General features: G+C 40.7%; 1 pseudogene; it reads right to left on the bottom strand.

Moving 5' to 3' along the window:
- Positions 1-18,823: 18,823 nt before the first annotated feature.
- On the bottom strand, positions 18,824-19,474 carry LOC101671271 (annotated as a pseudogene).
- Between the last annotated feature and the right edge of the window lie 2,162 nt (positions 19,475-21,636).

The raw sequence follows: 21,636 nt of genomic DNA, 5'->3' as shown, positions 1-21,636 counted from the left end.
GATCCTGGGACTCCAGGATCATAACCTGAGCTGAAGGCAATTGCTTAATCAACTGAGCCACCCAGGCATCCTTGATTTTTCTTTTTTAATGTGAATCTCTGACAAGAAGTGTGCAGCTGATATGTTCATAAGGCATAAAATTGTGGCTCAAAGAACTTAGTCATTTGTTCATATACTGTTCTCCCTGTCTCCAACAAACATTCACTTAGTATTTGCTTTCTGTTGTGTGAGTCCTGGTTAGCAAAGAGAGAAAAAAAAGCAGTCCCAGTCCTTGGGAAGGTCAGAAAGAAGTGCAGATAACAGATAAAATGCCAACTACAACACAGTGTGGTAAGTACTATAAAATAAGCTTCAGACACCAATAATAGAATCACAGGCCCAAGAATCCAAGAACCGCCAATTATTTATTTAACAAATGTTTACTTGGTGCCTATTAAATACTACATACTACATACTAGGTGTTGAGACTACTATGGTGGGCAAGACAGATCTTTAAGAGCTCTTAGTCTACCTTATATTTATCATAAATATAGGAGAGATTTTTGAGGCCACCTGATGTAATCCTCTTATCTGATGAAAGAATCCTTGCTCCAGCTGTCTTGGCAACTGTCACTGACATTGATGTGGTCTACTCCAGTGAGAGGAAACTTATGGATTAATTTGCCTGAGGTTGGACAATGATACCTCTTGGTTACTATGTTTTATTTAATTGAAACTGGGACTCTCAGTAGAAATTATACATTTCAGAGCTGAAAACTGTTTGCGGAGAAAATCTATTCTGTTATATATTATTTTATTTTATTTTTTCATCATGATAACTATACTCTTCAATCCCCATGACCTATTTCACTCATCCCTCATCCACCTTCCTTCTGGTAACTGTCAGTTAGTTCTCTATAGTTAAGAGTCTGTTTCTTGGTTTCTCTCTCTCTCTCTCTCTCTCTCACTTTTGATCCTTTTTTCACTCGTTTTGTTTCTTCAGTTCCAGATATGAGTGACATCATATGGTATTTGTCTTATTTTGCTTAGCATTACACTCTCTCGTTCCATCTATGTGGTTACAAATGGAAAGATTTCGTTCTTTTTATGCCTGAATGATACTTCATTGAATAATATTCATTCAATATACTTCACATATATAAAATGTGTGTGTGTGTGTGTGTGTGTGTGTGTGTGTATGCACTCCATCTTCACCCACTCATCTATCAACGGACACTTGCTCTGTTTCCATATCTTGGCTATTGTAAATAATACTTCTATAAACATTGGGGTGCATGTATTCCTTTGAATTACTGTTTTTTGTATTCCTTGGGTAAATATCTAGTAGTGTGATTACTAGATCATAGAGTAGTTCCATTTTTAACTTTTTTTTTTAAAAGATTTTATTTATTTATTTGACACAGAGAGAGCAGGAACGCAAGCAGGGGGTAGTGAGAGAGGAAGAAGCAGGCTTCCCACTAAGCAGGGAGCCTGATGTGGGGCTCGATCCCAGGATCCTGGGATCATGACCCAAGCTAAAGACAGATGCTTAACGACTGAGCCACCCAGGCGCCCCCATTTTTAACTTTTTGAGGAATCTCCATACTGCTTTCCACACTGGCTACAAGTTCGCATTACCACCAACACTGTAGGAGGGTTCCTTTTTCTCTGCATCCTTGCTAACACTTGTTCTTTCTTGTGTTTTTTATTTTAACCATTTTGACAGATGTGAGATGATATCTCATTGTAGTTTTGACTTGAATTTCCCCAAAGCTGAATGATGTTGAGCATCTTTTCATGTGTCTTTTGGCCATCTGGTTGTGTTATTTGGAGAAATGTCTGTTCATGTCTTCTACCCATTTTTAATTGGATTATTTGGGTACAACTCTAAGTCTTTCAACAGAGGGAATTTAATATGGGGAATTGATTATGGAAAAGATGAAAGAGCTTAGAAGCCAAGCATGAGAAGGTGAGACAATCCTGTGATTAGTAACAGCAGAATGCTGCTCCATCCCTAGGTCCGGCTAGACAACAGAACAAGGAAGCCTTGTCAAAGCGTGATGCTGAAACTGTGGTTGGAGTTAGAAATGTGGTGGGAATAGCCAGTCAGAGGTGGAACCACAAGGTGAGAGGTCACAGAAGCTGGGGCTCAGAGGTGATGGCCACTGCTAGAAGTGCCACCCAGATTGGGAAGGACAGAATTGTCTTGGTTTCTGCTTTCCTCTGCCAAAGCATTTCTCTGGCCTCACTCCCAGAAGCCAGTAGCCAAGAGTGTTTGTGAAATGCAGAGAATGGGTCCAAGAGTGAACAATGGCTTTGTTACCATTCTTAATACATGTGGCTGCTTCCAAATGGTCCCTGTGGAGTGCCCTGGCCTCAGGGCTGCCTCAAAGATAGTTCAGCCTTTGCTGGACTCTTTGCTCAATGTACCTTCCCTTCCCTTGTTCAGTTACCCTCCTGAGCCAAGAAAGACAAGGCTGGGGAATGCCCTCACACTGGAAAGTCTCCAGAGTACTGGCTAGAATCACGAGTGGCCACAGAGGTATGAAGAAAGCTTTAGCCAGAGCTTTACCACTAAGTCCATTAGCTCAACAAGCTATTCAAGCATTGGTTAACCTACAAGTAGGGTTGGAATGAATAAAGACACCTGTCTGGTTGTAGGAAAGCAATGAGATAATTTGTGTAGAGTCGGACACTCAGTACACAATAACTATTATTTGCTCATTTACACACACTTAGTGCCTCTTGTGTGCTAATGTCTCTTCTAGGGTAAATGCCATGAATAGAGAGATGACCAAAAGACATTTTAGTGAAGTTTAATACTTTTTTTTTTCACTTAAAAAGGATTTAGATTGACTCTTCTCATCTTGCCTTGTTCACACAATTTAGTTGACAGAACCTTCTCAACACATAGTCCAAGGTGATGCCTACTTCCTGGAGGGTAGGGATGCATGCATATGGGTATTTTCTGAACCAACCAGTCCAACCACAGCATGCCCCTTCAGGTCCCAGAAATTGGTACCTGGAAGTAGCCACGGGCAGACAGGTGATAGCCGAACATTCCTTTGTATACTTGACAAGCAAGGCTGAGAGCTTGCTCCCTTCCACACTCGTGTGGGTCAGAGAGTGGGTCCTACCAATCAGAATCAACAGCAACCACTGGCAGTTGGTTAGAAATGCAGGATTTCAGGCTCCAGCTTAGCTTTAGTGAATCAGAACCTACAATTTAACAAGATCCCCCAGGTGATCGGAATGCACATTAGAGTTTGGGAGGCACTAGTGTCATTCATAAAGTTAATACTTTGCTCAAGCTGGTATCCCAGGCTTCTCTGTGGGACTTCTGAATGTGAGACATGCTGTGCTGTTTCTGGGCTTGGGGGAATCTTTCCAAGTTCCCATAGAGCGAGCTCACCCTGTTTTACCTCTTAGACAAGCTAAGAAACTGGATAGCTGCTACATGTTCCTGGTATTTCTCACAACACAAAGAGAAAGAAGGAAAAGAAAAAAAAAAAAGAAAAGAAAGAGAAAGAAGGAAGGAAGGAAGAAGAGAGTGGGGGTAGGTAAGAAAGAAAGAAGAACAAAAGCAGGGGAAGGAGGAAGAGGAGGAGGAGGAAGAGGATGAGAAGAAGGGAAGGAGGAAGGGAGACAGGAAGGGAGAAGGGCCAAGTTCACTTAGGTACAGTCAGGCTCTAAGCCAGAAATGCCTAGGCTGTGCAGGGCTGGAACTCACTGCTCAGCTCTGAGACCAACCCTTCCTCTAAAACTAATGTGGGCCCAGGACCCTATGCATAAGCAACTTAAAATGACCTCTCTCTTGCCATGAGATTTGGGCAGTGGGCAATGGGCCACCTTTTAACAATCTCTGAAACAGTCAAACTCTGATTTTAATCCCTGGTTGCCTTCCCTGCCTGCATGGAAATTACTATTTATTCTTAAACCTGAGATTAAATGCCAACTCTTCCATGATTCCCTGAATCTAAAACTTACGCCAGGCCTTCAATACCCTTTTAGAACTGACCTTCCTGGGACGCCTGGGTGGCTCAGTTGGTTGAGCAGCTGCTCAGGTCATGATCCCAGCGTCCTGGGATGGAGTCCCACATCGGGCTCCTTGCTCAGCGGGGAGCCTGCTTCTCCCTCTGCCTCTGCCTGCCATTCTGTCTGCCTGTGCTCGCTCTCTCTCTCTGATAAATAAATAAAATCTTTAAAAAAAAAAAAAAAAAAGAACTGACCTTCCAGACCATGAAGCGATGCTAACTCTTCCACTGCCAGCCTCCTCTGTGACCTCTTCTAATCCAGGCCGGCCTCACACCCTGCCCCTCTTCCCAAGGAGTAAGGCGCCATGCTTTGGTGCTGTGGGCAGAGGATAGGAATGGTTCAGGTGTTTTAACAGAGGCCTTCTGGAGTCCTTAATGAAGTCCGTCCAGTTAGCACTTGGAGGAAGGCTTCTGTCCATGTAGGGAAAAGCAGTAAGAAGAGGAGCAGAGAACTTCTTGTGTATGCTCCTGGGAAGCCACATCTCTGCCTGCATGTTGGGCTTTGTTAACATGCAAAATGAAGGGGCGCCTGGGTGGCTCAGTGGGTTAAAGCCTCTACCTTCGGCTCAGGTCATGATCTCAGGGTCCTGAGATCGAGCCCCGCATCGGGCTCTCTGCTCAGCAGGGAGCCTGCTTCCTCCTCCCTCTCTGCCTGCCTCTCTGCCTACTTGTGATCTCTGTCTGTCAAATAAATAAATAAAATCTTAAAAAAAAAAACCATGCAAAATGAATTTGGCAAAGATGGGTTCTTTCTTAGGCTGGGTCTTCCCCAGCAGCACAGGGCAACAATATATTTATCCTACAGCTATGTGCGCAAAGGGTGAGGAGATCCTGAAAAACTGTAGCTCTCAACCTAGAGATTGGCTGGGGTTGAAGCAGCTGTGTGTGTGTGTGTGTGTGTGTGTGTATTGGGGGGTTTCTTGTGCACACAGGTGGGTGTGTATTGCAAATCTTACAGGCTAGATGTATAGGCAAATGGGCTATATCTCTTGAGAGAGATTCCCCGCTGTTTCTAAATCATTTACCCATTGATAACCACCTTAAATGAGTTTCATTCATTCATTGATTTGTTCACTCATATAGCAAACATATTATGATGTACACACACAGAGGTTAGTAAAATAGCCCCCACCTTCTAAGTGGTTACAGCCCTGCTTGCTTGGACCTCACCGTTTATGAATGAATCCATTCCTTGCCTGTCCTGCCTCCATCCCAGTCTTACCCTGGGAAGACTCCACAACTCTTCTCTCTCTCTCTCTCTTTTAAATTAGGAGACTTTATTTTATTTTTGGCAGTTTCAGGTTTACAGAAAATTGGGCACAAAGTATAGAGAGTTTGCCTCACTTCCCCCCTTCTTTCTCTTATTAGTAACACCTCAAATTAATGAAGTGCATTTGTTACAGAGATGAGCCAATATGGATACATTGTTTCCTAAAAATCAGTTTGCATTAGGGTTCTTGGTGTACATTCTATGGGTTTGGGCAAGTGTATAATGGCACATATACTGATTACAGTATCATACAGAACAGTTGCACTGCCCTAAAAATGCCATCTGCAGCCCCTTTTGTTCTTTCCTATTCTCAGGGTCTGCCCCATGCCTCCCAAGAAAAAGGTAAGGTTACACTCACTTGGATTGAAATCAAGGTGCAGCGTATCTTCAAGGTGCCTTGCCCCACCCACCCACTGGGATTTTGGCTGTTTGACCAACCAGACACCTCTGAATCTTCACCAATCTTGACAGGAAATTCACCCTGCCTACTAAGTAGAAAGATCCAAAAGATGAGAGGAGGCTGGGTCTCCAGGCACAGAAAGTTATAGAGAATCCAGTAGGCTAACAAGGCAATTTAATACCACCCCCCTGCCCCGCCCCACTGAGCAGCCTCAGGATATTTCCCGAAATGCCAGGATTTTAGAAATGGCTTTTCTTTAATCTTGATGACTCACTCCTCCTGAGCCAGCCCCAGTCCTTTAATGGTGCATTTTGCAGATGTAATTTTAGTGGTGCTACAACGTGCCTAATGAAGTGATAATTTATGGATGCACCTGTATACGAGGCAGCAGAGGGGGCCAGTTTAAGCCAGTGCAGAAGGGAAGCCAAGGAATCAACCCAGCTGAGAAGTTGCCCATTTCCCAGGTCGTACTGTTGGCTCCACGTTGGCTGCTGGGAAGTCTGTGGTTGGGAAGGACCCCGCCAATCTATTTTATATTTTATCTTTAAAATCATTATTCCAGGAAGGCTGCAGGGCAGATGGTAGTCATTCCAGTTTGCCAGATAATATCTGAATCTGCTGGCAACAAGTTTAGCTGGGTTGGGAGCTGTGAAGTTCCTCCTTAGGACATTGATCTGTGGAAGACAATAAGAAAGTGAGATTCTTCGTGGTCTGTAGGGCCACCCCAGGTGACAGCCCAGGAGGCCAGGTCTGTCCTCAGTAGTCCTTCAAGGGCTCCTGATGCTGCTTCTCCCCTATCCCAGGATCCTGTCCGGGGACCCCTGCCACCTGCTGTCCTTGCAGCATCTACTCCCTCTGTCATGGAACTCTCCATAACCCACTGTCACTGTCTTCTTACTTGTCCTTGACCCCGCTGGACCCTACACTCCTTATTTTCTCACTGAGGTGTGGATAGACCATAGAACAATGTCAGCGTTGTATACGGCTTAAGTGGTAGAAATGAATGAACTGAATGGCCGTGGTGGCTCTTTTATCTCCACGAAAGGCTTCTCTGTGCTATAAAACAAAACCCTCAGTGCTATTTGAAATAGCTTAGCATGTGCTCATTCCATTTGGTCACCAAGTCCTATCAGTGTTATTCCCTAAAACATCTCTGGAATCTTCTCGGTTTCTACCTAAGTTAAGACTCCGAGTGTCTCCTGGCAGGGTTGGCAGAGAAAACGCAGAATGCCTAGCTGCATTCAAATGTTAGAAAAACAATACAATTTATGTTATTAAATATAAATATGTCCTAAAAATTGCATGTGACATTCTCATTCTAAAAAATTCATTGTTCACATCGATTTCAAATGTAATTTGGTGATCCTCTACTAAACATTTTTTTCTGTTGAGATGAAATATACATTAAATTTACCCTTTTAGCAATGTCGAGTATACAATTCAATGACATGAAGCACATTCACAATATTGTGCAACCATCCCAACTGTGTTTCCAGAACTTTTTCATCATCCCAAATAGAAACTGTACCCATTGTAGAAGAACTCCCCACTCCCTCCCCCATGCCCCCGGAACATCTACAATATTTTCTGTTTCTATGAATCTATATTTTTAAAAAAGATTTTATTTATTTATTTGACAGAGAGAGATCACAAGTAGGCAGAGAGGCAGGCAAAGAGAGAGAGGAGGGAAAGCAGGCTCCCTGCTGAGCAGAGAGCCCGATGTGGGACTCGATCCCAGGACCTTGGGATCATGACCTTAGCTGCAGGAAGAGGCTCTAACCCACTGAGCCACCCAGGTGCCCATGAATCTGTCTATTCTAGGTGTCTTCTATCAGTGGGGTCATACGGTATTTCTCCTTTTGGGTGTGTCTTTCTTCACTTAGCATCATGCTTTCAAGGTTCACCCATGTTGTAACATGAATCAAAACTCCATTTGACATTAATATACCACATTTTGTTTATCCATTCATCTGTTGATAGACATTTGGGGTGTTTCACATTTTGTCCACTGCTATGGACATTGGGGTATAACTCTCTGTTGAAGTCCCCACTTTTATTTTTGTTGAAATTCACTAGAAGTGAAATTGGCAGATCATAGGGCAATTCTATGTTTAACCTTTTGGTGGACCGTAAAACTCTTTCCACAACAGCCATCTCATTTTTGTCTTCCCACCAGCAGTACACAAGGATTTCAATTTCTCCTCATCTTTGCCAACACTTCTTATTTTCCCTGCTTAAAACAATTATGTTTAGAATAGCCATGAGTGTGAAGAAGTATCTCATCGTGTTTTTTCCCATTTTATTTTGTTATTATTGTTTGAGACCTACTCTTTTAACATCTGGCAAGTGCAAAAGACAGTATTGTTAGCAATGGGGGCCATGTGGTACAGGGGACCTCTAGAGTATTTATCTTGCATAACTGAAACTTGCTAGCCATTAACTAACATCTCCCCATTGCCCCTTCCCAGCCCCTGTCAACCACCATTCGACTAGGGAAAATATTTTCTTCCATTCCACCATTTCCCTCCATACTTCATGTCATTTTGATTTGCATTTCCCAAATAGCTAGAGATGACGGAGCAGTTTTTTACTTGCTTATTGGCCATTTATATGTCTTGTGGAAAACTATCTACATAAGTCCTTTGTCCATTTTTGAATTGGGTTTTTGTTTTGTTTTGTTTTGTTTTGTTATTGTTGTTGAGTAGTAGGAGCTCTTTGTATAATCTGGAAATTCATCCCTGGTACTGTATATCAGATATATGATGGGTCAATACCTTCTCCCACATTATGAATTGCCTTTTCAAGCATCTTGTATTCTTATTTGCTAAATCTGGCAAATCTATGTGTGCAAGAGTCCATCTGCACCAGTGTTTTTCAGCTGGAGGAGTTTGCTCCATGGGGATATGTGGAAGTATCTGGAGACATTTTTGGAAGTGATGATCAGAAAAGAGTGCTGCTAGCTTTTAGGGATATGGGCCAGGGATGCTGCTAAATGTTTTATGATGCACAAACAGTCCCAGTAACAAAACACTACCCAATCCAAGAAGTCATGGTGCCAAGTTGAGAAACTCTGTATCTGCTGCTTATCAGCTCATCACCATCTGGGATCTTCTGTGGCTCACAGTGCCCATGATGACACAGATCTTGCAGTATTCCCGAGGTTCTCCGAGACTTTGTTCTACTGCTATTGGTAGAGGGGGAGAGACACTGTGACAGTGGGAGGAACCAGATCACAGTGAGGCATGTTTAGAAAAACACCTCGCTCACTTTTTCCATGGAGGTTGATGGCCATGAACTTACTTTGGCAGCTCTCAAGGACCAGAGCAAGTTTTATTTCTGATATGAAGCATCCCAGACAAAAGAAATACAGTAACCCCCACTTAATACATGGGAGATACATTCTAAGACCCCCAGTGGATGCCTGAAATCACAAATAGTACCTCACCGTACATATACTGTTTTTTAAAAATATACATACATACCTACAATACAGTTTAATTTATAAATTAGGTATAGAAAGAGATCAACAACAGCTTATAGTAAAATATAACAATTATAACAATATGCAGTAGTAAAAGTTTTGTGAATGTGGTCTCTCTCTCTCAATATTACACTGTACTCACCTTTCTTCTTGTGATGTTGTGAGATGAGAACATGATGATGATGTGAGATGAAGCGAGGTGAATGACATAGGTACTGTGAGCCGGTGTTACATTATTATTGACCTTTGGACTATCTATCATCTGATCATCTGCTTCTGGACCATGAATGACTGCGGGTAATTGTAACCATGTATTACAGAGGACAACTGTATTTATTGAGCACCTATTATAGGCACTTTCATAAACAATTATTTAATTTAATTCTCACAATGACCTTGGCAAGTCAGTATCTTTTCCCTTTTACACATGAATAAATTAAGTTTTAGAAAGGTTGTAACTTTATGTACTTCTTAGATTGGGCTGCCTTCCCCCCACTTTGTACTCCCACATGTAGCTTATAGATGGAAGAATAGTAGAAACATAATATTTGTCAGGTAGATGAAAGTTACATGGAAGAACTTGGATTTGCCTTTCTAGTCTAAATGTAGGCTTTCTGAGAGACAGGATCATTTGCTGTAATTTTTTTAAATAGTACCTTGAGTACTTAATAGTTTATTGCTAAGGACATAATGAGGGTTCTCTAAGTACTCAGTTCTTTGAACTAAAGTGAACTGAGTTCTGTTTTTTTTTGGAGCAAATTCATGTCTCTGGAACCCGATTGTTTGCCTTGTATGGGCCTTCCATAGATTCCCAGAGTCTCAGAGCTGACAGATAACTTGAAAGTTATCTACTACGACATCCCACCCGGTGTCAGGAGATCCTCTTTAGCAGTTGTTCTCAAAGTGTGGCCCTCAGATTAGCAACACATCAGCCCCTGGGAATTTATTAGAAAAGCAAATTGTCTGGCTCTCACCTAGACCTACTGATTCAGAAGCTCTGGGAGAGAGCTGAGTGATCTGTGGCTTAACAAGCTTCCCAGGTTTCTGATGCAGAGAAAGTTTGAGAACTTCTCTATTGCAATCTTGGCGGTATGATCTCTTTCTTAGACCTGCCCACTAATGAGTTTCACCGTATTATCAGATTGTCACTCAATTTTCATATCATTTTAATTGTTAGAAAGTTTCTTCTTATTTTGAGCCAAAATCTACAGTGATTCCTACACCTTCCCTTCTCCTGCATTCTGGAGCTAAACAGAATGAAGTTTAAGAGATTAAATGTTTCTCTACACAGATAAAGATAGGCATTATGACACAGTTTAAGAGATTAAATGTTTCTCTACACAGATAAAGATAGGTCAGTATTAGGGCGATGGGGGTAGGGTGGACAGGAACAGCCTGGGTTGCAACTCATCCTGGGTGATTTGGAATGTGGCCCAAACCCCTAAGGACTGCCTAGGACCAGATCAAGGCTCCAACATCACAGCCGGCATTAAATTACTGGCTTCACAGGCTTTTCTTTCTTCTCTTCCACTGGATTTCCGTGTCTTTAACAAAGCAGTATAGAGGGAACTCTCAGGGGGATTTCCCCATCACCTGCCACAAACACGAAGCAACCAACACTTGACCTTACATAAAAGGGAGCCTCGACTTCTAGCAGAGAAACTTGTTTTAACACTCTTCGCCTGTCTTTTGAAGATTCTTGTACTCTAAATGGTGGAAAGAACTTTAAGGATCATCTAGTATATCTCATACATATGAAAACAGAGGCCTGGATTACCAAACTGACCCTTGATCCTGGGATATCTGGTTCTGATCAGTTTTATTTTCATACTATCACTTACTATCAAGACTTTCAAGGCATATCTCTAAAGGCAAGGGAAACAAAAGCAAAAATGAACTTTTGGGACTTCATCACAATAAAAAGCTCCTGCACAGGAAAGGAAATAGTCAACAAAACTAAGAGGCAACCCATGGAAAGGGAGAAGATATTTGCAAATAACATAACAGATAAAGGGCTGGTATCCCAGATCTATAAAGAAGTTCTTAAACTCAACACCTAAAAAACCCCAAATAATGAAGTCAAAAAATGGACAGAAGACATGAACAGACACTCCTTCAAAGAACATACAAATGGCTAAGAAACACATGAAAAAATGTTCAACATCACTAGCCATCAGGGAAATTCAAATCAAAACCACAGTGAGATACCACCTCACACCAGTTAGAATTGCAAAAATTAATAAGACAGGAAACGACAATTGTTGGCAAGGATTTGGAGAAAGGGGAGTCCTCCTATACTGTTGGTAGGAATACAAGATGATACAGCCACTTTGGAAAACAGCATAGAGGTTCCTCAACAAGTTAAAAATAGAGCTACCCTATGATCCAGCAATTGCATTACTAGGTATTTACCCCAAAGATACAGATGTAGTGAAAAGAAGGGGCACATGCACCCCAATGCTCATAGCACCAATGTCCACAATAGCCAAACTGTGGAAGGAGCTAAGATGCCCTTCAGCAGAAGAATGGATAAAGAAGATGTGGTCCATATTTACAATGGAGTACTACTCAGTCACCAACAAAGATGAATACCCACCATTTGCATCAACATGGATGGAACTGGAGGGGATTATGATAAGTGAAGTAAGTCAAACCGAGAAAGACAATTATATGGTTTCACTCATAAGTGGAACATAAGGAATAGCACGGAGGACCATAGGGGAAGGGAGGGAAAACTGAAGGGGGAGAATAAGAAACCTTGAGAGACTCTTTTTTTTTCACCTAAATTTCTTTTTTTAAAAAATTTTTATTGTTATGTTAGTCACCATACAGTACGTCATTAGTTTTTGATAACTGTGGGATACAAACTGAGGGTTTCACAGGGGAGGGGGTGGGGGATGGGGTAGCCTAGTGATGGGTATTAAGGAGGCCACCTGTTGTGAATGGCTCTGGGCATTATATGCAACTAATGAATAACTGAATGCTATATCAAAAACTAATGATGTACTACAGGTTGGCTAACTGAATATAATAAAAAACCATTTTCTAAAACAGTTTTCTCGAGATATTAATTCACATGCCATAGGACTCACTCACTTAAAGTGTACTGTTAGAGCTAGATCCATAGCATGAACAGAGAGCAGGCCCCAGGGAGCCCTGAGCAGCCCTGCTGCCACCAAAGGGCTAGGTACCCACACCCAGGAGGAGCCACAACAGCAGAAGGTGGCCCAGTCTCTGTGACAGCAACGGCTTGCAGTGACAAGACACCAGGCAGCTCACAGCCACCCGCCCTCAGTGCTAAATGCAGACACCAAGCCCAGCACCACCCACAGTAGCGCAGGGAGCAACAACACCCAGGAGGCTCACACCAAGGCACCTGCCAGCAGGGACAAGAATGTCACCATGAGGAAGATTGTGGAAACAGCAAACAGTGCAACAAACAGTTATGGTTTCATCAACAGGAATGATACCAAGGAAGATGTCTCTGCATGCCAGACTGCCGTAAAGAAGGACCCCGGAAGTAACTGTGTGGGGGAGAGGTTGCAGGAACTATGGGGTTTGATGTCCTCGGAGGACCTTGTTGGTGTCCCAGTAGAAGGCAGGAAATATGCAGAGGAGCACATCCTAGCCATAGCGCAGGGGTCCTTCTGCGGAAGTACCAGGATGAAGAGAGTGGGGAAAGAAAGAGGGGTGGGAGAGTGCTCCCCAAGGCGAGGCCCCACCGCATCCACCCTGCCCAGGCTACCGATCCCACCTGCATCAACCCCCGCACTCCACCCCTCCCTTGCTGGGGGAAGGGATGGAGGGGGCTGACAAGCAGGGTGCAGGAGAGCAAGATAAACCAGTGAGACCATATACTGATGGGGTTACAGACAGTGATTCTCAAGGGCCCTCCATGCCAGAAAATGCCCAAAGAGGACAAGCAATGAAAACATGGGGAATCAGAGATGAGACCCAATGTCGACAGTGCTGCACCTGCAAACATGAAGGCAGACGCCCAGAAAACCTGAAACCGCAAGATGGCATGGACACCAAAGCAGTCCATCCACCCGCTGAAAATTCGGCCGCTCCAGAGGGCAGGACAGAGTAAATGCCGGCTGGCCTTCTCCACAGGGGTCTTTCATCCTCCTACCAGAAGAAATGACTATGACATTCCAGCAATAAGAAATGAGTGAAAGGGGCACATGGGTGGCTCAGTCCTTAAGTTTCTGCCTTCGGCTCAGGTCGTGATTCTGGGATCGAGCCCCGCATTAGGCTCCCTGCTCCCTGGAAAGCCTGCTTCTCCCTCTCCCACCCTGCCTGCTCGTGTTCCCTCTCTCGCTGTCTCTCTGTCAAATAATAAATAAATAAACAAATAAATAAAAATCTTAAAAAAAAAAAAAAAAGGAAGGTTGGAGCCAAGACCTCAAGTGTGTGCCTTTTCTGTTGACCAGATGACTAGAACTACCTGCGCTATGCCCCAGTGCTTTTCCTAGTTTTACCTAAGACCTCTCTTTTTGGTAATGACCTGTGTGTTTGAAAGCCTGATTTTTCTCAATACACCTTTAGAGATTTTTAAATTGTTTCATATTTGGTCAAGTTGAAGTTTTAAGAACCTCATTTTTAAATTTGTAATAAAAGCTTATAGCTTGATTTTTTTAAAAAAAAAGTCAACACATGGCAAGTACATGTTAATACCTGTCTTCAATAACACACAAGGGGCATCCTGGTGGCTCAGTCAGTTGGGCATCTTGGTGGCTCAGTCGGTTAGGCATCTGCCTTCAGCTTAGGTCTTAATCCTAGGGTCCTGGGATCCAGCCCCTTGTGGGGCTCTGTGCTCAGCGGGGAGTCTGCTTCCCCCTTCTCCACCCTGCTCATGCTTTCTCTTGCTATCTCTCTCTCTCAAATAATTAAAGTCTTTAAATATATATACATATGCAAATAAAACTGTTCAATGGTTTTTGACATATTACATTATTTTCTAAAATTTATGGTAATTAGATATAACAAAATTTGCTACTTTAACCATTTTAAGTGTATAATTCAGTGGCATTAATTATATTTACAATATATGCAACCATAACCATTATTTCCCAAAGATTTTCATTACACCAAATACAAACTTAAATCTATTAAGCAGTAACTTCCCATTCCCCCTCCTTCAAGCTTTGGTAAACTTTAATCTATTTTTGCTTCTATGAATTTGCCTATTCTAGGTATTTCATATAAATGATTTATACAGTATTTGTCCTTTTGCATCTGACTTATTTCACTTAGCATAATAGTTTCAAGTTTTACCCACATTGCAGTATGTATCAGAACTTCATTTTTTAAAATAGTTTGTTGTACTCATACACTACATTTTGTTTATTCATTCTTTTGTTGGTGGACACGTGGGTTGTTTATGCCTCTTAGCTATTGTGAGTAAAGCTGCAATGAACATTGATGTACAAGCATCTGTTTGTCTTTGCTTTCTATTCCTTTGGATATAGACCCAGGAGTGGAAACTAACAAGATTTTATTGAAACACTAGTATTTTAAATTGGGAAATATTTCAAACATTGAGAAAAGTAGAGAAATGATAGACATTACCAACCTCCTATGAAAATAAAATAGCTATTAATGGTCTGCCATGTTTAGTTTAATTTTTTTTTTTTTAATTTGAGCACGAGAGAGCACCGTGAGCAGGGAGAGGGAGAGAGAGAATCTCAAGCAGGATCCCCTCTGAATGTAGAGACCAACATGGGGCTTGATCCCATGACCCTGAGATCATGACCTGAGCTGAAATTAGGAGTTGGATACTTAACTGACTGAGCCACCCGGGTGCCCTGGTTTGAATTTTTTTTAAAGAATCAAAACATTAAAAAAATAGTGAAAGCTCATTCATTCCTTTTCCCTAACTTTACTGCTTCCCAAGCCACTATCTCAAAGTTTCTGCATATTTTTCCCATGCTTATTTTTATAATTTTACTATATAAATCTCCATGGGTGATTTACATATATAAATGGAAGAAGCAATCTACATTATAATTTGAGGTATTTAAAATTATGCATAAATTTTGCAATATTGAAATATTCTTTTAGCTCTTTTTTACCACTCAACATTATGTTTGGGACTTTATCCTTGTTGACATATTTGGTTTGTTAATTTTAATTGTCATATAATATTTAACAATATTTAATTAAATTTTAAAATATTCTGGGATTCCCCTATAACTGTTAAGTTTAACCTTCTTGTGTTTATTTTTGTTATTGATATATGTAGATTTCTACTATCTTGTTTTGTTCTTTTTCATTTCTATGTTTAGTTTGAATTTATTTTCTGCTCTTTTTTTTGCCTCCCATTAGATAAATCAAGCTTTCTTTATTTCCTTCCCCTCCTCTATTGCTCCTGCTCTTTCTATTTCTATTCTTTCAGCAGCCACCCTTAAAATTTTAATATGCATACTAAACAAACTACAGTATCTCTTCTTTTGTCTTGAATAATACAGGGACACTAAGTGGCTTTAACTGATTCCTCCCTCCCATTTTGTGTTATTATTTATTAGTATTTTAGTGCCATATTTAAAAAAACACCACCAAATTAATTATTATTATTGTTGATATCGTTTCATTAAAAATTGCCTGTTCCAATTTTCCTTTTTTTTCCTTTTATTTTGCTTCTTACATCTCATTCCTTCCACCTGGATTCAATTTCTTTACTGCTGAAGTACATACGTTAATAGTTCTTATTTATCTGAAAATGTCTTTATCCTTATGTGATAGTTTAGCTGGGGCTAGTATTCTAAGTTAATAGCTATTTTCTCTCAATATTTTGGAGACATTTTTCTAGAGTCTATTGATGCTACTGGGAAGCATGCTGTTAGTCTAATTACCATTTGTGGTGATCTGTCTGTTCTCCCTGGCTACTTTTAGAATCTTCTTTATATCTTTGATGTTCCAGGATTTCTGTTACTAGTTGGAGATTCTGTGTTATGTGAATGGAGGTCTCAATTCTTCAATTTCCCATGAAGGATTTACATGAAGATCCATGCTAGAAGAAAGACAGTCAGCAGGAATGAGGCAAGCACAAAGCAATTTCTTTAGGACAGATGGGAGAATGGGCAGGCCCAGAGGTGGTAATTGCACTAAAGCTACAGGGTTTTTTTCTTTGTGTGTAAGTGGGGTCTTGGATCATGGACAGGCTGATCTCTAATGGAGGATCTTCCAATCATTTCGCAGGGGGTGCTCCTCCCAAAAGTTTTTGACTTTTCAAGGTTTGTACCAGAACCATTATGGCAGCATTTTTCCATGGAGAAGGGGAACGGCAATGCAAATGAATTGTAATGAGCCTAGAGGTTACCCTGGGGCAGAGGTGTTAGAGGAGAGCCCACGTTCTGTACCTGTTGTTCTTGATCTGTCAGCCTGGGGATGCTGGAAGCCACAAGGTCAGGATGTTGTGAGCCACAGAGTCAGGATGCCATGCCCCCAGGCTTCCAAAGTATAACCTATTTATCACCACCCTTGCCTCCAGTTCGTGTCTAACTGTCTACTCTCAGTTTCAATACAGTATGCCAAGATATGGAATTCTAAAATTCTGTTTGGATATGTTGTGCTCTTTTCTGTGGATTTATGTCTTTCATTAATTCTGGAAAACTTCAACTATTGTAATTCAAATATCTTTATTTCTTTCCTTCCAGAACATTTACTGGATATATATCAGACCTTATCTCTCTATCCCGAACATTCTTTCATATAGTTCATTTCATTATCTCTTTGCATTGTATCTTGTTAATTTTTATTTCTAGTTCTCTTATTCCTTTAACCTACTGGCAAAAAAAAAAAAAAAAAAACTCTTCAGACCCTTTTAAAATGGAGGGTCATAGGCAAAGGGAAAGAAAAATAAGACAAAATCAAAGAGGGAGGCAAACCTTAAGATACTCTTAACTAAAGGAAACAAACTGAGGGTTGCTGGAAGGGAGGGTTGCTGTAGGGATGGGTATTAGGGGAGGCATATAATGTGATAAGAACTGGGTGTTATATACATCTGATGAATCACTTAACTCTACCTCTGAAACTAATTATATACTATACATTAATGAAATGAATTTAAATAAAATAACAGTTTAAAAACTTTAAAAACCTTTAAAAAATATATAATTTCATATTATTTTGATATCACATGAGTACAAATTTCAATGTAATGCAAACATCTCTATGTAAGAGACACAACATTAAGGCATGATGTAAATCACCACCTCCTAAACAACAAAGGATAATAGACATGTTGTCATATTCCTACTACCTGTGTTATTTCTTATCCCAATACATATACCATTAGGCACCGAGAGTTGGAAGATTTTCTTGAATGTAAACTTCAACAGCTTCTATTTTGTGTTTGATCTTATTTATTATTTTCAAAATTTCCTGCATTTTAAATCTCTTTATAACTTTTCTTTATCCATAGCTAAACTTACTTTATTCTGTCATAATCCTAAGCAATTAGATATTAATCACATGAACTACTAATGTCCACAAATCTAAAAATCAAATGCAAAACTCTTCAGCCAGGTTGCATAAGATATGTATTTAAACACACAAAATTCCTAGTGCTGGGGCACCTGCATGGCTCAGTTGTTAGGTGTCTGTCTTCGGCTTGGGTCATGATCCCAGGGTCCTTGGACTGAGCCACGTATCCTGCTCCCTGCACGGTGGGAAGCCTGCTTCTCCCTTTCCCACTCCCCCTGCTTGTGTTCCCTCTTGCTGTCTCTCTCACTATCAAATAAATAAAATCTTTAAAAAAAAATTCCCTAATGCTTTGTGACTCATCTAAATTCTATTTTAGAAGAAGTGATGATTTCAGTTTCTATATTTTGGACTGTTTTTTAAAATGTATTTTAAAATGATTGATAGTAACTGGAATAATTGTAATTTTGTAAATTAATCAAGATTCCCAAAATAGGGACACCTGAGTGACTCAGTTGGTTAAGCGACTGCCTTTGGCTCAGGTCATGATCCTGGAGTCCCAGAATCGAGTCCCACATCGGGCTCCCTGCTCAGCAGGGAGTCTGCTTCTCCCTCTGACCCTCCCACTTCTCATGCTCATCCTCTCTCTCACACACTCTCTCTATAATAAATAAATAAAATCTTAAAAAAAAAAAGATTCCCAAAATAAAATGCCATGCTCAGTTCTATTTGCATTTAAAAACCCATCACATGTGCCTGGGTAGCTCAGTTGGTTAAGCTTCTGTCTTTGGCTCAGGTCATGATCCCAGGGTCCTGGGATCAAGTTCCTCATCCGGCTCCCTGATCAACAGGGAGTCTGCTTCTCTCTCTATACCTCCCGCATGCTTGTGATCTCTCTCTACCCCCACCCTCAAATAAATGAATAAAATCTTTAAAAAAGAATACATGAAGGGTGCCTGGGTGGCTTAGTAGTTAAGCATCTGCCTTTGGCTCAGTTCATGATCCCAGGGTCCTGGGATTGAGCCCCACATTGAGCTCCCTGTTCAGCAGGAAGACTGCGTCTCCTCTCCTGCTCCCGCTGCTGTGTTCCCTCTCTCTGTCAAATAAATAATGAAATCTTTAAAAAAAATACATGAAAATTCTGCACATCGTCATGATGAAGCTTATTTTCAATATGCAGTACTTTAATTTTGATGACATGGTTTGTTCCGACAGGTCCTTTTTCAGGCTGAACACTAAAATGGCAAATTCCTATAGATTTCCAAGTGGGCCTGGGGCCAGGGGTTATACCACTTCCTTCCTAATGATGATGGATGACTTTGATTTACATTTTCCCCCTGACCAGCACTCTGGGCATGATGGTAACTATAAGCTGAGGCAGCTGTGTTGCAAAATATGAAACACCACAGTATCTAGAGATAAATACTGTCAGCGTAATTGAAAACCAGAGCTGCCAAAGAAACCGCCAAGATTAACTGGACTGCTGTGTTTACTTTAATGATGCATGTTCGTTTTCATTTAGCAGTGACACAGCAAGGATTGAAATACTTAGAAAGTGTTCTCAGAGTTGGAAGAATGCAATATCTGACATAAAAATGGTAGCAACCAATATTACATCTTTGAAATTATCATATAAATAAGTGAAACTGGAGTAAGATATGCAGAGGTCAAACTAATATATAGGATGTTGATAGGGATTTCACCAGCAAGAGGACCAAGAACATTTTCCCAAGGTGATTAATAATTGTCCCAATTTCAAGCAATAAATCCACCCAGCAAATTAGTGAGCCCACTAGAATGAAAACTCTTAGTGCAATATCCAAAAGTTCTCTAGTAACCAAATGGCCCCAAACTAGAGCCAAGTTGATGTTCTTCATTAACAACATTAACATCTTCATTAACAACACATGAACATGAACATGGGTTTTCATTCAGGCTTGGTGGTGCTAGTCAGGCCCCATGGTCGGCTCGGCCTGCAGAGTAAGGATCACCTTCCCTGTGTACAAGCAATGGCCCCTCTCAGGGGATGGATCATATCTATCGTCCAGCTGACTTGTTCTCTTTTCAGGTGTCTAATAAGTTATTTGGCCCATCCACGATTCACAATACTTTTTCTTTAAAAAAAATTTATTTTATTTTATTTTTTTTATTTTTATATTTTTCATTTTTTTATTTCTAGAAATTCTACTTTAAGATATCTACCCATTGTTTTTCATAGTGATACCCTTTTCTTTGGGTTTATTTCTTCATTCATCAATTTAAATATACTATGTCATATCTCTTACGTTTCAATTCCATTGTCTCAAGTTTTTAGGGCTCAAACCCTGGTATTTACTGTGTCTGCTGACTTGTGCACATGGTGATCTTTTTTTCCTTACATGTTTTTATATTTTATTACTTTTTGTTACAAGTTTTTTAAAAGATTTATTCATTTCTCTTAGAGAGATAAGAGAGCAGGGGAGGGGCAGAGAGAGAGAATCTTCAAGCGGACTCCACGTAGAGCCTGACCTGAGATGGAGCTCAATCTTAAGACCCTGAGATCACGACCTGAGATGAAACCAAGAGTCAGATGCTCACTGTACTGTGCCACCCAGGTGTCTCTATTATTTTATATCTTTTGAGAGAGGGAGAGTGTGGGAGTGCATGCAAGAGTTGGGGGGGGGAGGAGCAAGGGGAGAGGAAGAGAGAATCTTAAGGAGGCTCCAGGCCAGCGCAGAGCCTGATGAGAGGCTCCATCTCATGACCCTGAGATCATTGGCAGAGTCAAAATCAAGAGTCAAATGCTTAACTGATGGAACCACCCAGGCATCCCTACAAATATGTTTTTATTAGAATTTTATTGGAATTATTGGCATAGTAAAAATTATTTTTTCTTCCAATTTTTAATTTAAATACTAGTTAGCTAACATACAGTGTAATGTTGGTTTCAAGAGTAGAATTTCAGGATTCATCACTTGCGTATTACGCACAGCGTTCATCACAAATGTCTTCCTTAATCCCCATCACCCATTTAGCCCAACTCCACCTACCTTCCTCCAGCAGCCCTCAGTTTGCTCTCTGTAGTTAAAAGTCCCTTAAAGTTTGCTTCCCTCTCTCCTTTCCCAATATCTTTTTTGTCTCTTAAATTCCACATCTGAGTGAAATCATATATTTGTCTTTCTCTGACTGAATTATTTCACTTAGCATGATATACTTTAGTTCCATCCACCTTATGTACTTTTAAAGCTGTGATTGTGAGCTCATCACTGACTAGACTTGCTTGTTTTTTCTGAGAGAAATCTTTGTGGCCTGGATTGGCCTCCTGCCAGAGAAGTTTTCCATTTAATTCTTTCAGAATTAAGTGAGGTATTACTGGCTTGGGATCAATTATTAGAAGAGTTTCTTGGCCTGGAGTTTCTGAGACCATGAGAGTAACCAAAAAGGAGTAACCAAGAGAAGATGAAATGCATGTCCTCATGAAATAAAGCTCCAGGTTTTCATATTCTCAACTGAAACTATTTTCTTTTTTTTCTCCTCCTTACTTAGATTCCAAGCAAAAACAGGGACATTCTTTGTTGTCATTTGGTGCTGGTGGGTGGATTATTATTATTTTTTCCTAGTTTACCCTTTTACTGAGCTTCTGCTTGTAGATGACCCTGGCTGTGTGTATGGGCCTCAGTTCTAACTTCTATTCTTTGCAGGACCAAGAACTCATCTTCATTTCTCACAAGGTGGTAAAATCCCAATGCCAAGTTATTGGGTTCTGGCATTTTCCTCAGGAAGCCACAGACTCTGTTCTCACTACTTATTCTTCTCACTACTCTCCTTCATACCTTTCTCTTGTTGCTGATGTTTGTCTATTTCTTCCCTTTTCTTGTGAATTCATATATGCTTTTAAAATGTTATCTTTCTGGTCATAAATATATATAACATTTCCAGGGTGTGAGAGTGGAGGACTTTCAGGTAGTTTACCTCTTTCTTCATATTGCCAGAATTGTAAGCCACTAGCAAGTTCCTTAATCCGTTAAACCTCAAGTTTCTCACCTTTGAAATAGAAATAAAGATACCT

The sequence above is a fragment of the Mustela putorius genome, unplaced genomic scaffold (genome assembly GCF_011764305.1).
Source record: "Mustela putorius furo isolate JIRA1106 unplaced genomic scaffold, ASM1176430v1.1 tig00001069_pilon_pilon_pilon, whole genome shotgun sequence".
In the NCBI taxonomy this organism is placed as follows: Eukaryota; Metazoa; Chordata; class Mammalia; order Carnivora; family Mustelidae; genus Mustela; species Mustela putorius.
The sequence above is the reverse complement of the archived record's forward strand: the minus strand, read 5'-3'. Positions and strand labels throughout refer to the sequence as shown.